The 17,009-nt window shown below is 38.4% G+C and overlaps 1 long non-coding RNA gene across 1 annotated transcript; it reads right to left on the bottom strand.

Moving 5' to 3' along the window:
* Positions 1-944: 944 nt before the first annotated feature.
* LOC122137100 lies at positions 945-3,846 on the bottom strand. The gene is made up of 3 exons (XR_006154608.1): positions 3,696-3,846; positions 3,472-3,602; positions 945-3,310 (listed from the first exon to the last, which is right to left on the bottom strand). It is a non-coding gene; the product is annotated as an uncharacterized LOC122137100 (long non-coding RNA).
* Positions 3,847-17,009: the final 13,163 nt, after the last annotated feature.

Raw genomic sequence — 17,009 nt, forward strand, 5'->3', positions numbered from 1 at the left:
CTGGTCCCTGAAGCGTACGGTCACACCGGTGTGGTCAGTCTTGGCTGGTCCCTGAAGCGTACGATCACACCGGTGTGCTCAGTCTTGGCTGGTCCCTGAAGCGTACGGTCACACCGGTGTGGTCAGTCTTGGCTGGTCCCTGAAGCGTACGGTCACACCGGTGTGATCAGTCTTGGCTGGTCCCTGAAGCGTACGGTCACACCGGTGTGATCAGTCTTGGCTGGTCCCTGAAGCGTACGGTCACACCGGTGTGGTCAGTCTTGGCTGGTCCCTGAAGCGTACGATCACACCGGTGTGGTCAGTCTTGGCTGGTCCCTGAAGCGTACGGTCACACCGGTGTGATCAGTCTTGGCTGGTCCCTGAAGCGTACGGTCACACCGGTGTGATCAGTCTTGGCTGGTCCCTGAAGCGTACGATCACACCGGTGTGATCAGTCTTGGCTGGTCCCTGAAGCGTACGGTCACACCGGTGTGGTCAGTCTTGGCTGGTCCCTGACGCGTACGGTCACACCGGTGTGATCAGTCTTGGCTGGTCCCTGAAGCGTACGGTCACACCGGTGTGATCAGTCTTGGCTGGTCCCTGAAGCGTACGATCACACCGATGTGATCAGTCTTGGCTGGTCCCTGAAGCGTACGATCACACCGGTGTGATCAGTCTTGGCTGGTCCCTGAAGCGATAAACTGTAACAGGTAGGACTAAACATGTCAGCTGTATGGATTAACAATATTGACTTTTTGTTTTTTATTGGTTTGTATATTTAGCGTACGGTCACACCAGTGTGATCAGTCTTGGCTGGTCCCTGAAGCGTACGGTCACACCGGTGTGGTCAGTCTTGGCTGGTCCCTGAAGCGTACGATCACACCGGTGTGCTCAGTCTTGGCTGGTCCCTGAAGCGTACGATCACACCGGTGTGCTCAGTCTTGGCTGGTCCCTGAAGCGTACGATCACATCGGTGTGATCAGTCTTGGCTGGTCCCTGAAGAGTACGATCACACCGGTGTGATTAGAACTTTCAGTGCGTCACGTCATCAACTGCTGAATTTAAATCTGCTTTCCCGATTTGATTGGCACTGATCCAGAGACGGACACCTTCAGGGGTTTTAAGCATGTTTATTTTATTTTTTTATACATTTTAAATTACATTACAGTCACACAAATAGTAGGAAAAACTATATGTATTTTAGAATCTTACACTGATCTCTATAAAATAACCTTTCAAACATATCGTGAGGTTTTATTCACATCAAAAACACAATGTTTAGATATAGCTAGGTCTGTTCCTCTGCCAGTTTTCCAGCAACTTACATGTTTTTTTTTTTTTTTTTCGGGAGGAGTGGGTGATCTTATGCATTGTAAATCCAGGTGGCTTCTACTCTGACAGTTGTAAAATAAATAATGGCAGTGTCATGAGAAATCGAAATTTTGTCTGCTCAGGACCAAGACAAAAGTCAAAAGACCAAGACCAAGTTTTAAATGCCTGATCAAAAGTTGTCGCGATAACTTGTTGTATGGCTAATCGGAGCTGCGTTAGCTTTTTTTTTTTCATGGTAAAATAATTTTGTAAAAGCAACATACAGATTGTAATCTGTAAAAATAAAAACGAGAAATGTTTGATTTCACAACCCATAGCTTCGGTTATATACTATTGTATGAAACATGTAAATTAAAGTTCAAACAACAAATCAAAGCCAGATTTTGCAGGAATTGTAATCAGGCGCTCAAAATAATACCCATTAAAAGTTCGTTGAGCCAATGGGATCACTCACCCATAGCCCATGATAATTTATCGATCAACTAACAGGAATTGACTTGTATATATTAAACTGTCCTAATACCAAACATTTAACAATGTATTTAAAATGTTTGTAAATATTTTGTATTAAAAAAATAATAAAATATATAAAACAGGCATGCATTGCAGTCTTTTATTCCCAGTAAGGAGTGACATCAAGCTGACGTCACTTTTACCTCACACTGGCCTCGCCTTATTTGCTAAATTTACAAAAAATTCAAAACAGTTTTTCATTAATTAAATAAATAAAAATGTCTGACAATCATTTTAAAAGGAGAAAATTCACAAACGAGGAAATTGTGGAGATTTTTTTAATTCTGATGAGGATTTTGACAGTGAGGCAGACAGTGACAGCGATAAAGACCTTCCCTCAAACCTTGAAGCTCTTGACAGAACTGAAGATGAAGAGACTTCCACAACACCTGCCCATGTTTTTGCTGAGGCAGACAGGACAAACCCATCATCCTGGAAGGTAACAAACCTTTTTAATCCTCCAGGCCCAGGGGATTTTGATGACCAACTGTGTGGAGTGCAAGATCCTCCAGAATCCCCCAGTGAGGTTAACTGTTTTAAAATGTTCCTCACAGAAGATGTTGTTGGAGAAATTGTTGAGGAAACAAACCGCTATGCCTCAGAAATACAAGGAGAGATGAAAGGAAAAATGGTTAAATGGGTTCCTACAACCATCCCTGAAATGTACACATTTCTGGCATCAGTTCTCCTAATGGGGATGGTCAAAAAACCGTCACTCCGGGATAATTGGAGCACAGACCCCATGCTCTTGACACCATTGTTCCGGTCTTTGTTTTCACAGGACCGCTTTCTCATACTCCTCTGCCACCTTCACTTTGCAAACAACTTCAACTTAAATTTATTTGTATAGCACATTTATACACAACTTCGTTGCCCAAAGTGCTTCACAGTGTAGAATAAAAACATAGTAGACATACAAATTTACAAGTACAGAAAGTAAACAAGAGCTACTTAAAAAGCCAAGCTAAACAGATAAGTCTTCAGCTGAGACCTAAAGACCTCCACTGATGAAGCTTGTCGAATATAAAGAGGGAGATTGTTCCACAGTTTAGGGCCTGCTACTGAGAAAGCACGATCACCTTTTGACTTCTTTTTGGACTGAGGACTAACTAGCAACAGTTGATTTGATGATCTTAAAGACCTAACTGAAATGAAGGGCTCTATAAGATTGGAAATATAATTTGGAGACAAATTATGTAAAGCTTTAAAAACAACCAGTAAAATCTTGAAATCAATCCTAAACTTGTCTGGTAACCAATGAAGAGAACGCAGCACAGGAGTGATGTGCTCTCTTTTTTTGGTGCCCGTCAAAAGTCTAGCTGCAACACAACAGAAATTTTAAATGACCCTCTGAAAAAAATCAGAAAAATATTCAGTACTCTCACCTCCTCCTTTCGTCGCATCTTTGTGCCATACAGAGATCTCTGCGTGGATGAGTTCCTGATGAAGTGGAAAGGCAGGCTGCCATTTCGGCAGTTCATTCCATCTAAAAGACACAGATTTGGGGTTAAATTTTTTGTTTTGTGTGATGTGCTCACTGGCTACGTGCAGGACATGATCATCTACTCCGGATCTACCAGTGACATCCAACACTATCAAGGGCTTGGAATTTCTGGGTCTGTTGTAATGACAATGCTAGCACCTTACCTTAAAAAGGGTCATGTCCTTTATGTGGACAACTGGTACAGCAGTCCCACACTTTTCCATCACCTCCTGTCTCTTGGCACTGGAGCCTGTGGGACTGTGCGTGCAAACAGGAAAGGAATGCCAACATTCACCTGTAAAATGAAAAAAGGAGAAATAGAATTCAGAGAAAATGGATCACAGTTGGCAGTGAAATGGCATGAAAAGAGGGATGTTCATGTCCTTACCACAGTCCACCCAACAGGAATGGCAGCCACAGGGAAGCTTGATCACATCACTGGGCAACCAAAGAAGCCTGTAAAAAAAAAAAAAGTTTGTGAAGAGTTTAATTTTTTTATATCTTTGTATTTGTGAAAATATTTTCATTATTCATAATTACATTTGTACAATTTTTAACAAATTTTTTAAATGTTAAACAAAAAAACATTGACTATACTTTACAAACAACACAAATTCTAAATAGAAAGAAATGTAATAATACATCTATGAAATATGTACATTTTGTGATTTATAAACTACAGGAATTCTAGACTGAAAGAAATGTAAAAAATATCTGACATTTTTATATTTTGATGTATAAACTACAGGAATTATAGATTGAAAGAAATGTAATAACACATCTATGAAATTTGTACATTTGGTGATTTATAATCTAAAGGAAATCTAGATCGAAAAAATGTAATAAAACATTGGATTTCTTTTTGACAAATGTCATATGTTTAATGGTATGAATAATGCTAAACTTATACTAAACATTTCTTAGTAACAAAGCAGATAACAGCTATATTTACATTTCCCTAAACATCAACAACATTTGAGCAAGCTAATGGTAAGTGAGGTACATGACTTTAAATGCAGAATGCAGGGAGCAATATAATTTGCATTGAGCTATACAGTGCTGACAACAGAATAGCAGATAAATGAACTTAAACCTAAGTTACTCACCAATTGTAATACGGTTGCTGTGCAGGGTCTGCAAAGTGGCACGTGCGAGAAAATGCAAAGCCGTGGAAAAAAAAAAAACTAAACAAACACGTCAACCAACAGTTTATTATTGTTTGAAAATACTAAGAAGTAATTTGAGAGGATTTGAACGCCTGAAAAAAAACTCATGCTGGAGGCTCAGCTAAAATATTTTAAACTCACGTGTGAAAGGGTTAATTATTATATTTCTGTACCTCAACACTACTGAACTTTATTTATTTTTATCTTTGTTCTGTTGTATTTATTTGTGCTTGTAATTTGTGTATTTGTTTTACTGGCTGTTCACTTGTCTTTACTCATGTTTGAACTTTATTGGTTAAGTAGCTAGTTTTTTCTGTGGTATCGAAGAAATACTTGGCTTTAAGTTATAAATGGAAAGCAAAGCTACATTTAAATATCTTTTTTTCTTGCTAATCCAAAAAACGATCCTATCTGTGACTCATAAACCATAATATGAACTGTGAGTGTTGTGATCCATTGAACCACTAATATATATATATATATATATATAATTATTTATTTTTGCTGATAGATGTTAATGGTGTATGTCTGTTCAACCTGCACAGAAAAATCAGACAGTACTTAATAAAGGAGACGGTCCCCTTCTCTCTGTTGAGAAATGCACAATCTGCTACAGAAAATATTACTGTGCCTACTGCAAACTGGTGTATAACCATTTAAATGAGCTACAAAATCATGTAGTAGATCATGTTCGAGTTGCAGTTCATCATAAAGGTATGTGTGTGAATTATTGTAAGTTTCTTATACAGTTAATTTATTGTGTGGTCATGTTTTGAATCCTTTTGTTTTTCCCATGTTTTGGTTTTGGTCATTTCTCCCTAAACTTTGAAAATAAAAACATAATTTCATTTAAAATTTCCTTGCATTGTAAAACCTTTGGAAAGTCTGAATCTCAAAGGTTCACATACTTTTGCACACAAGGATACTTAATGTATTAACTAAATAATCCAAAAATATTCAGACTATGGTTTCACAGACAAGGTTTAAGTTAAGCCAGGATTAGGCCATAGTTCAAGTAGGACATTACAGGGTTACTCCACCACAAAATTTTGTCATTATTCGCTTACCCCCATGTTGTTCCAAATACTGTAAAAGCTTAATTCGTCTTCGGAACCCAATTTAAGATATTTTGGATGAAAACTGGGAGGGGCTTGAGACTGTCCCATAGACTGCCAAGTAAATAACAGTGTCAAGGTCCAGGAAAGTATGAAAAGCATCGTCTGAATACTCCATCTGCCATCAGTGATTCAACCGTAACGTTATGAAGCGACGAGAATACTTTTTGTACACGAAGAAAACAAAAATAACGACTTTATTTAACAATTCCTCCCCTCTGTGTCTCTTCAAATCAGCGTAGCGCCATTTTGACTTTTTTCTTCGTGTACAAAAAGAAAAAATTGCAATAGCCTACACAGATTAATGTGGTTGATAAGTATAAATAGGGTTTGTGTTGTTGGCCTAGTCATACATTAGTAACAGAAATGATGCCGAAAAATCATGAAATCATCAAAAATGTTTAAGAAAGGTGAGGCAATATTAGCTATGTCTTATCCACATTATTCTTCAATGCGGAAGTAAGCCTATGGGCAAGACTGACATTCATTAGCCGCTATAGGGAAATAATGAGATGAATAACACAGTAAACGGTAGAACTGCATTACAAACCAGTGTGCTAATAATTAAGATGATACATAAAAAATGATATGGTAATAAACACCAGTTTGCAATAACAAGCAGCAAAATGAGCTGTTTTGCACAGCTAAAAATAGCTGAAAGCAGATGAGACCGATGTAACCTAATAGTTACTTTGACCCAATCAGCAATAATAATAAAAAAAATAAAATAAAAATAAATTACCCATTAGGTTAACCCATTAAGTTATCTGACGAAGGGCTTGCATTAACTTTAAAAGCCACAATGGTAGCTAAATGAGTGTCGCTTAACTAATGTTATATTCATAAAGGTGGAGCAAGACTAGGTCAAGGGAGGTGGAGCTTACATGTAGCTCCTCCCCGCTGGACGTCTAATGAGGGGGAGCTACATGTAAGCTCCACCCATTTGCTCTGCAGCGAGCAGCCTCTCCACCCACGCGAGAGAGAAACTGAGCGCATCCTCCAAACAAATTAGTTTGCGATGTCATAAGAGTAATGTTGTTCTGTAAAGCTACAGTGAAACAATATGTATTGTGAGAAGCACTATACAAATAAATATGAAAAAGAAATTTGCATAGATATACAGACTGACCCAGCAATGCAAGCGAAATGTCAACTAATCAGCTCCCCGGACATCTTAGGGACAAACCATAAGTAAGTAAGTGACACTGTTTGTCTGGCTTCAGTTTAACCAAACATAAGACTGATGTCATCTATTGTATAGTCTCAGCCTCAGACGTCACACCCACGGACCGCTTGTTAAATGACTGATGCATATGGCACACAAAAGTGGAAAAACTTCCGGAGTATCGAAGTCGTCATCTGATTGGTTTTTTTTTTTTTTTTTTTTTTTTACATATATTTGCTTATTTGTTGCTGCTGTATGCCTCTAGTTTGAGCTCCGTCACATTATTTCTTTATTGTTTATTTTTTATTATTGAAATCTATTTTATACACCATCATTTTCATTTCTATAACGTGTGAATATATCCTATCCTCGTATTCTAAAACAAAAACAATCAGAGTGCCTTATCACTAGTTTTATTTTGATTTCCCGAGTCCGCTAGTAGCTTATAGCCCATTAGCATCGCCAGCGTAGTTGTCGCTAAACCCACGTGCATTGCTAATACTCTACTCACACACATTACAATTGCTTTACTCACTGTTACTTGCTTTAATGGCAGATGTATGTCTACCTTTGAGTGCAGGTGACGACACGTTCGAGCTGCATTCGGTGCCTGGAGCAGAGGCAGGCCCAGCTGAGAGAGCGGAGAGCCGCGCTGGAAACCTCCCGGGCTGACGCTCACAAGTCCAGGGTAAGTATGCAGTGTGCTACTAAAAGTCCCACCACCTCCACCCCGTGTGTTTCTCTGCACAGGCCCGGTGCACCCAGGACGCGATCTGCCCAGATGTCCTTCACGCCGGCTCCGGGACACCACGGACCCTGGGTGCATCCGCAGTGGAGGACGCGAGCCAGGCCCCGGGCGACGACTTCTCCCCCTCCGGTCTTCGAGATCTCCACACGGAACCGCTTCGCTCCCCTCCACGAGACGGAACATGACGCTGTGATCGTCGGAGACTCCATTATCCGACACGTCCGTGCTATGTTAGCCGAAGGTAAAGTGCACACTCACTGTTTCCCTGGTGCTCGTGTTCTCGATGTTTCTGCGCAGATACCTGTGATCCTGAAGGCCGACGAGAGCCCCAGAGCGGTCGTGCTTCACGCCGGGGTTAACGACACCACGCAGCGGCAGACGGAGACGCTGAAGAGGGACTTCAGGAGCCTGCTCGAGACGATTCGCAGCACGACGCTCGCGGCGACGATCATCGTGTCAGGACCACTGCCCACGTATCGACGAGGAAACGAAAGGTTCAGTAGACTTTTTGCTCTAAATGAATGGTTATTGTCATGATGTAAAGAACAGAAACTGCTCTTTGTTAATAATTGGAATCTTTTCTGGGAGCGTCCTAGGCTTTTTCGGGTTGATAGCCTGTCGGACAACATCTACAGGACTCTACAATCCATTTGATTAGTAAACCAATCCTCAAATAACTGCTATGATGGCTTTTGTTCTACCCGCTTAAATGTTAGAAGTACTTGCGCTGTCCAATCTATTAAGACTGTGACTGTTCCCCAAATAGTGAGGTCAAAATATAAATTTAATGTAGGATCTAGAAAAAAATCTTATCGTGATTAAACCAGAAAAACGTAAAATAAATAAATAAAAACTATTTCTAAAGTATGGGCTCATTAACATTAGATCACTCACACCCAAAGCAGTTATTGTAAATGAAATGATCACAGATAATAGTTTTGATGTACTCTGCTTGACTAAAACCTGGCTAAAACCAAATGATTATATTGGTCTAAATGAGTCTACTCCACCAAACTACCGTTATAAACATGAGCCCCGTCAGACTGGTCGTGGGGGAGGTGTTGCAACAATATATAGTGATATTCTCAATGTTACCCAGAAAACAGGATACAGGTTTAAATCATTCGAAATACTTCTGCTTAATGTTACACTGTCAGATATACAAAAGAAATCTATCGTATCTCTTGCTCTGGCTACTGTGAATAGACCACCAGGGCCATATACTGAATTCCTAAAAGAAATTGGAGATTTCCTCTCAAACCTGTTGGTTACCGCTGATAAAGCGCTAATTTTCGAAAATTTTAACATTCACGTTGATAATACAAATGATGCATTAGGACTTGCATTTACTGACTTATTAAACTGTTTTGGAGTAAAGCAAAATATCACCGGGCCTACTCACCTTTTTATTCATACGCTAGATTTAATTATATAGCATGGAATCGATCTTACTGATATAGATATTGTACCTCAAAGTGATGATGTTACTGACCATTTTCTTGTATCGTGCATTCTGCGTATTGATGATAATAACTATATGGCTTCGCGTTATTGTCCGGGCAGAACTATTGTTCCAGCCACCAAAGACAGATTCACAAATAACCTGCCTGATTTATATCAACTGCTCTGTGTACCCATAAATACTAGACGAAATGACTGGCAACATGGGCACTATCTTCTCTAATACATTAGAAGCTGTTGCCCCCATCAAATTGAAAAAGGTTAGAGAAAAACATACTGTGCCATGGTACAACAGTAATACCCACGCTCTCAAGAAAGAAACTCGTAGTCTTGAGCGCAAATGGAGAAAAACTAACTTGGAAATTTTTAGAATTGGTTGTAAAAAAGATTTTGTGAAGGTATATAGTGGCTCTAAAAACTGCCAGGGCCGAGCATATCCACAAACTCATAGAAAACAACCAAAACAATCCAAGGTTTTTATTTAGCACAGTGGCTAGATTAACAAATAACCAGAAAGAGCTAAATAAACTTATCACTGCATCTAAACCAACATCATGTTTATTAGATCCTGTACCCACTAAATTACTGAAAGAGTTGTTACCTGTAGCCGAAGAACCGCTTCTCAATATTATTAACTCGTTGTTATCTTTAGGTCACGTCCCAAAACCATTCAAGTTGGCGGTTATTAAGCCTCTTATTAAGAAACCACAACTAGATCCTAGTGAACTGGCAAATTACAGACCCATTTCAAATCTTCCGTTTATGTCAAAAATTTTAGAAAAAGTTGCATCTGCTCAATTGTGCTTCTTCCTGCAAAAAAATGATCTCTATGAAGAACTTCAGTCGGGTTTCAGGCCCCATCATAGCACAGTAACTGCACTTGTTAAAATTACAAATGACTTGCTTCTTGCGTCAGACCAAGGCTGCATCTCGTTGCTAGTTTTACTTGATCTTAGTGCTGCGTTTGACACCATAGATCATGACATACTCATAGATAGATTACAAAACTATACAGGTATCCAAGGGCAGGCTTTAAGATGGTTTAGATCCTACCTGTCCGATCGCTACCACTTTGTTTATTTAAATGGGGAGTCATCTCATTTATGACCAGTAAAATATGGAGTGCCACAAGGATCTGTCCTAGGTCCTCTGCTATTTTCAATATACGTTGCCCCTTGGTAATATCATTAGAAAATATGGGATTATTTTCCACTGTTTTGCTGATGATACTCAACTATATATCTCAACGAGACCAGGTGAAACTTCTAAATTATCTAAGCTAACAGAGTGTGTTAAAAATGTAAAAGATTGGATGACCAATAATTTTCTCCTATTAAATTCAGATAAGACAGAGATATTACTTATTGGACCAGAAAAACATTACACAGAATCTCGTAGATTACAATTTGCAATTAGACAGATGTACTGTTACTTCCTCTACTGTCAAAAATCTGGGTGTTATATTAGACAGTAACTTGTCTTTTTGAAAATCATATTTCCCATGTTACAAAAACAGCATTCTTCCATCTTAGAAACATTGCCAAGCTACAAAACATGTTACCTGTTTCTGATGCAGAAAAGCTAGTTCATGCATTCATGACCTCTAGACTGGACTATTGTAATGCACTTGTTGGTGGTTGTCCTGCATCCTCAATAAACATGTTACAGGTAGTCCAAAATGCAGCGGCTAGAGTCCTTACCTGGTCAAGAAAATATGATCATATTACCCCAATTTTACGGTCTCTGCACTGGCTACCTATTAAGTTCCGTATCAGTTACAAAATATTATTACTTCCCAATAAGGCCCTTAATGGTTTACCTCCTGTGTACCTAACTAGTCTTCTACCATGCTACAATCCATCACACTCCCTAAGGTCACAAAATGCTGGACATTTGGTAGTACCTAGGATAGCAAAGTCCGCTAAATGAGGTAGAGCTTTTTTGCATTTGGCTCCCAAACTCTGGAATAGACTTCCTGATAATGTTCGGGGTTCAGACACACTTTCTCTGTTTAAATCTAGATTAAAAACACACCTCTTTGGCCAAGCATTCAAATAATGCATCTCATCTCATTTGGACTGCAGCTATATCTGATCAAATGCGCATTATTATTCTTTAGCTTGGGTTAAACTAATTATTTTACTTGGCTGGAACAGCAGCTACGCTAATTATGTCTCTATTTGTTTCTCTGTTTTGCCACGGGCTTTAAATGTAGTGCAAGCCCCGCTCGCTGAAGTGGGAGCGAACAGGCGGCAGAGATTTCTGCAAGGTCTTAAAGCCTTCCTTGAGCGGCTATTGGCTACGTTCGCAATTCAAACAATGATTTGTGCAAAAAGAATGATAAATGTATTTGTATGGTCTAGATCAGCCCTTCTCAAAGCCCGGACTCTGGCCTGGATCTAGACCGCGAGGGACTTCGATTCGGACCCGCATCCACTTTGTATTTCAAGTGCACTACTCCTATCACTTATACCTCTGTGGCACACACACGGGGCGCACCCACCAGTGTTGCAGTTTTTACAGACTTTTTTTACAGACAAAGTGCATAGCAACTAGCGACATTTTCAATAAACCTTTTATCTTTCATTCAGTAGAATAATGTCACCGGTTTTGCCCCGCGAGAGCGAGGTTTTCCTCGCCCGGCAGAGTTAGCAGCACATTCAACCGACTGATCCGCAACAGACCAGTGAATAAATGAGTACAAAACAGAGCGTTTCCAAAAACCTGTCACTGTTGACTGTCTGGGCATATGAACATGAATGTAGTTTGTCTGTAACTGTTAGGCCTAAATATGCACATATTTTGTTACACAGACAGATGTTTGTGCTGCGTGATATAAATAAAGTAATAAAATTCACTGCTGTAACAGCGTATTGCAGTTATAATTCAAGATGTTTGCAATTAAGTTGAAGTGACTTTAGGTTACACTGAAGTATTATTTCAGAAACAGAAAATATATACATGAGGCTTCATTGGGGATTTAGTTGTATAAAAAAGCAGTAGGCTACTTTATGTAGCTAACAGTTCAGAGAGTATATGCGAATACGACTTAATGACAATGAATATGATTGCATATATAAAGTTGAATTGTTATATAAGTTATAAGCATGTTTATTAAAAACTAGTTTTGTTATAACATCTATTTTGGACCTTTCACGTTGATGAGAATTCAGATTCAGACCTTTGAATTTAAACTTTGAGAACCCCTGGTCTAGATTGTCATACGGCGTATGTCTGCGAATAAGGGACAAACTGCATTTCGTATAGCTTTCATACGGAACGGTTCTCTGATGCCTTAAATACGGGACAATTCCATATTAAACATAACGGTTGGCAACCCTATTTTGCATGGATTTTATTGAATAGAGCTTAGGCTCATGTAACTAGAAGATTTAAGATGTATGAATATGCTTTTAAGTTTTTCTTGCCTCATGGGTTAACATCTTAACAAGCAAAGCAATTCAACATTAATTTCACAGTGTGTCTGTGAAATGCTGAGGTACCATCGTAGTAGTTTTGTGCAAGTGTGAACATCATGGCAAACTACCTCATGCAGGAAACACTTAATGTAACGTGTAAATGCGCGTAATTAATGTAAATCAAGCAAGCTAGTATCAGGGTTCCCACACCTTGGTTAACTTCAAATTCAGTGACCTTTCAAGGACTTTCCAGGTCCAATACCCTCAAATTCAAGGACTTAATGTGGGGACACATTTCAAGTGAGAGCAAGGTTACACTGTTACCTTAAAGGGGTCATACGACATTGCTAAAAAGAACATTATGTTGTGTATTTGGTCTAATACAATGTGTTTATGTGGTTTAAGGTTAAAAAAAAACACATTATTTTACACATAATGTCCATTATTGTTGCTCCTCTATGCCCCGACTTTCTGGAATGCGTCGATTTTTACAAAGCTCATCATTCTGAAAAGTGAAGTGTGCTCTGATTGGCCGAATACCTCAAGCGTCTGATGGAAATGTTATGCCCCTTAACATACTGTGATGCCGTGTGTCCCGACACGATGAGACAAAACCAATAAAACCTATTATAAACCGGACATTTGTTGCATCCAGTGGGGACATAATTACTGATTATAATGACTTGCACTGTTTTTTATGTGATGCATATCGTGCTGCATAAACACAAAACCAGGTTCCATGTCTGCATTTGTGATTAGAGAAACAACAAGCGCGACTCTACACTGCTTAAAACTTGCGTTTAAATCAGTGGCAAATTCTTTAAATATAAAAAACATACAGGCTGTGAGTCAGAAGCTCCAGACTGTCCTTGCAAAGTTGTAACTGCCCCACTTTATAGAAACAGCCTTTGTGTGTAGACGGCATTGTAGGCTACTTTAACAGGTTCAGGAAACAGTCCTTGAAACACACAGCGTCTGTACGACACGGCGCCGGCGGCAACAACAATTCTCCAGCGAGAATAAAAGGTACACCTTCTTTCTTTGCGTGAACATTTGGGGTGCATTATACAAATCTTCCCACACAGTGACGTAGAGATGTGGGGCGTGTTAGAACGAGCCGTTTTAGGGGGCATGGACGAGTCTTAACTTTTATAAAGAATATCTCCTTAGGTTTGAGTCTTTATTTGAGTCTTTGCAACTTTAGGGATTTTATCTATTCACAAACAGCTTGTAACACTCCAAAGAGAAAGGAAGACTTGAAATTGCATCATATGACCCCTTTAAGATACTTAGTTACAGTTTTCTTGTGTCAAACACAACTATGCAAAAAATATTTATATATTTTTGGCCATATAACAGAGATCTGATATTCTTATTCAGTACATCCTATACTGTATTCTAATATTAACTTTTGCATTAGGGTTGCCAAGTTCAGAAAATGAAAATAAGGGACAACTGTGATTCTTTATAGGAAAATAAGGGACAGAAAAAGGGATGCTCAAAATATTTGTTCTATACCACATAAATTATGTAATTTCCGTGTCTACAGTTAAGTATGTGTATAAAAGGTTCTCAGAAATAATCACATTTATTTTGCTTAACCTATGTACAATTATTCTAAAAATAAAGTTTAATTTCATACAAAAAATGTCATGCATATTATACACAAAGCATCGGCCTGAGTAAATTTTTACCACTATAGAATTGTGACTGTATAAGTGTAGTAATTTTGGAGGTGAATATACTGTAAAATTACATAGGCTACAATATGGCATAAAATTTTTGAAAGGATAACAACTGAACGTCTATGAAGCTTAAATAAATAAAGCATTTTTTTTTAAAACAATGACATTTAAAATTTTTAATTAAAATGTTATTGCAACCATGTAGCCTATGAATTGAGTGTGGGCTGCTTTTGGTGCTTGAATTTGTTCTTCAATATTAATGAGGTCCAGGTTTAGGAATATGCTAGAAGTTACAATTTTAAAAATGTGTAATTTTGTTTCTCTATTTAACAACATTAACTTACAATACTTAAAAACTCTTCCTCTTCCCTCAGGTAGATTTTTGCATTTTTCTGGCCTAGCTGGATGTTGCGCTTATGATTAATAATCACTTTCTTTGCATTCACCCAAACTGATTTGGCAAAATCAAAATGTGGATGGTGAAGGGGATTGCTACGGAAGAGGGTTAGGGCCAAGCAATAATGAGCAATAACGAAAAAAAGTTGACAAAACTTGTTACATTTCGAGAAAAAACTAGTTAAATTTCAAGAAAAAGTTAAAATAAAATGTTGAGAATAAACATTAAGTTACGAGAAAAAAAGTCTTTAAATTTAGAGAAAAAGGAGAATAAACACACTTGGTGTCTTGTTCATTTCATTGCGTTGGATGCAGTTAATTAACATCTTCAGTTGGGTGGGTTGGAGAGTAATGCATTGGGGAGTAGCGTCTGATACGATCGACTTGGATTTGAGTCCATCTTTTTCCAAACTTGCTTTTCTTCATCAAATATCACATCGGAAAATTGGAAATCAATGTGTTTAAAAATAATGGATTAATTAGGCAGGTTTAGTGTTACTACAGTTAATCCATTGTAAATATTAATTTGTGGATTGAAAAGTATTCTAAGTGGATTTTTGTCACACTGTGTTTCACTTGTTTTCCGCGACAGTGTTGTTGAGAATAGCAGAGCGGTTTTATCTACCTTTAAACTAGTTTAAATCACTGTGACATCTGTGGTTTGTAAACTCAAATGCTTCTCACAGTGCTGTGCAAAGATTGGGTCGTGAGATTAAGTGAATTTGTTTTTTGTTAGCTCTGTGTTGTCTTTATGTAGGGATAGTTAATAACGGTCCGTGCTGCGCGCTTCACACGAGTAGCGCTCTTCCGCTTTCGGTGTGCTAAAGAAATGACAGCACATATGAGTTATCAAATTGTTGTCACTCACGTTTTACTGATACATCTGGTCTAAATTTACTGCTGTTACCTTGTGTTGACATTGTGAAACTGCATGATTTGTAAATTATGATTGGCACATCACATATAATAGCCTACATTTCAATAGACAAGATGCGGGCCGTTTGAAATTCATCCGCGGGCCAAATGGACTTTGGACACCCCTGCCAGTTGCTGTTTACAGTGAAAATAGCGATTCTATTTACGTTATGTAAAAGTAGCAGATCTTTGCAATAAGTGTAAATAAATAGTAGCTAATTACTACTTATACTTAGATCTAATACTGTCACATGGAATTGATGTTGATGGTGTTGTAATTATGCAGCCAAGCGATGATATCTCAGATTATTATTTAGCTTTGTGCAATCTGACACCATGGTATAATGAGCACATTCGCACCCTAAAGAGTGCAGCCCGGAAAATGGTGCGCACCTGAAGGAAAACAAAATTAGAGGTTTTTCATATTGCTTGGCGGGAAAGTAACCTATCCTACAGAAAAGCATTAAAAACTGCTAGATCTGATTACTTTTCGTCTACCTTTAGAAGAAAACAAACATAACTTGAGGTATTTATTCAATACAGTAGTAATGACATTATGAACTACTTTACTTCTAAGATCGATACTATTAGAGATAAATTTGTAACCATGCAGCCGTCAGCTATGGTATCGCATCAGATAGGGTGCTATAGATCCCCTGAGGAACAGTTCCACTCATTCTCTACTATAGGAGAGGAAGAATTGTATAAACTTAAATCATCTAAACCAACATGTATGTAAGACCCTATTCCATCTAAGCTCCTAAAAGAGATGCTTCCAGAAGTCAGTCTAGATCCTCTTCTGACTGTTATTAATAACTCATTGTTATTAGGGTATGTCCCCAAAACCTTCAAACTGGCTGTTATTAAGCCTCTCATCAAAAAAAAACACAACTTGACCCCAAAGAACTAGTTAATTACAGACCGATCTCGAATCTACCTTTTCTGTCAAAGATACTAGAAAAGCTAGTATCCTCACAATTATATTCCTTCTTAAGAGAAAAATGCTATCTATGAGGATTTTCATTCAGGATTTAGACCGTATCATAGTACTGAGACTGCTCTCCTTAGAGTTACAAATTACCTGCTCTTATCATCTGATCATGGTTGTATCTCTCTATTAGTGATATTGCATTTTAGCGCTTTACATGTTACCCTTGGGAGATATCATCAAGAAACATGGTGTTAGCTTTCACTGTAATGCTGGATGACGAGTAATTTCTTACTGCTAAATTCTGGAAAAACAGAGGTGTTAATTATAGGACCTAAAAGCTCTGCATGTAATGACCTAGAACGCTGTCTAAGACTTGATGGCTGCTCTGTCAATTCTTCATCATCAGTTAGGAGCCTACGTGTGCTATTTGATAACAACCTTTCCTTAGAAAGCCACGTTTCTAGCATTTGTAAAACCACATTTTTGGGTGTGCTTTAGTTTTTATTAATTGTTGAATTTGGTGTTTTTGTTAAATGCAGAAATGTTAATCCATGCGTTTATGACCTCAAGGTTAGACTATTGTAATGCTCTATTGGGTGGTTGTTCTGCACGCTTAGTAAACAAACTCCAGTTAGTCCAAAATGCAGCAGCTAGAGTTCTTAATAGAACCAGGAAGTATGACCATATTAGCCCGGTCCTGT

This window comes from Cyprinus carpio, chromosome B4 (genome assembly GCF_018340385.1).
Source record: "Cyprinus carpio isolate SPL01 chromosome B4, ASM1834038v1, whole genome shotgun sequence".
Classification (NCBI taxonomy): domain Eukaryota; kingdom Metazoa; phylum Chordata; class Actinopteri; order Cypriniformes; family Cyprinidae; genus Cyprinus; species Cyprinus carpio.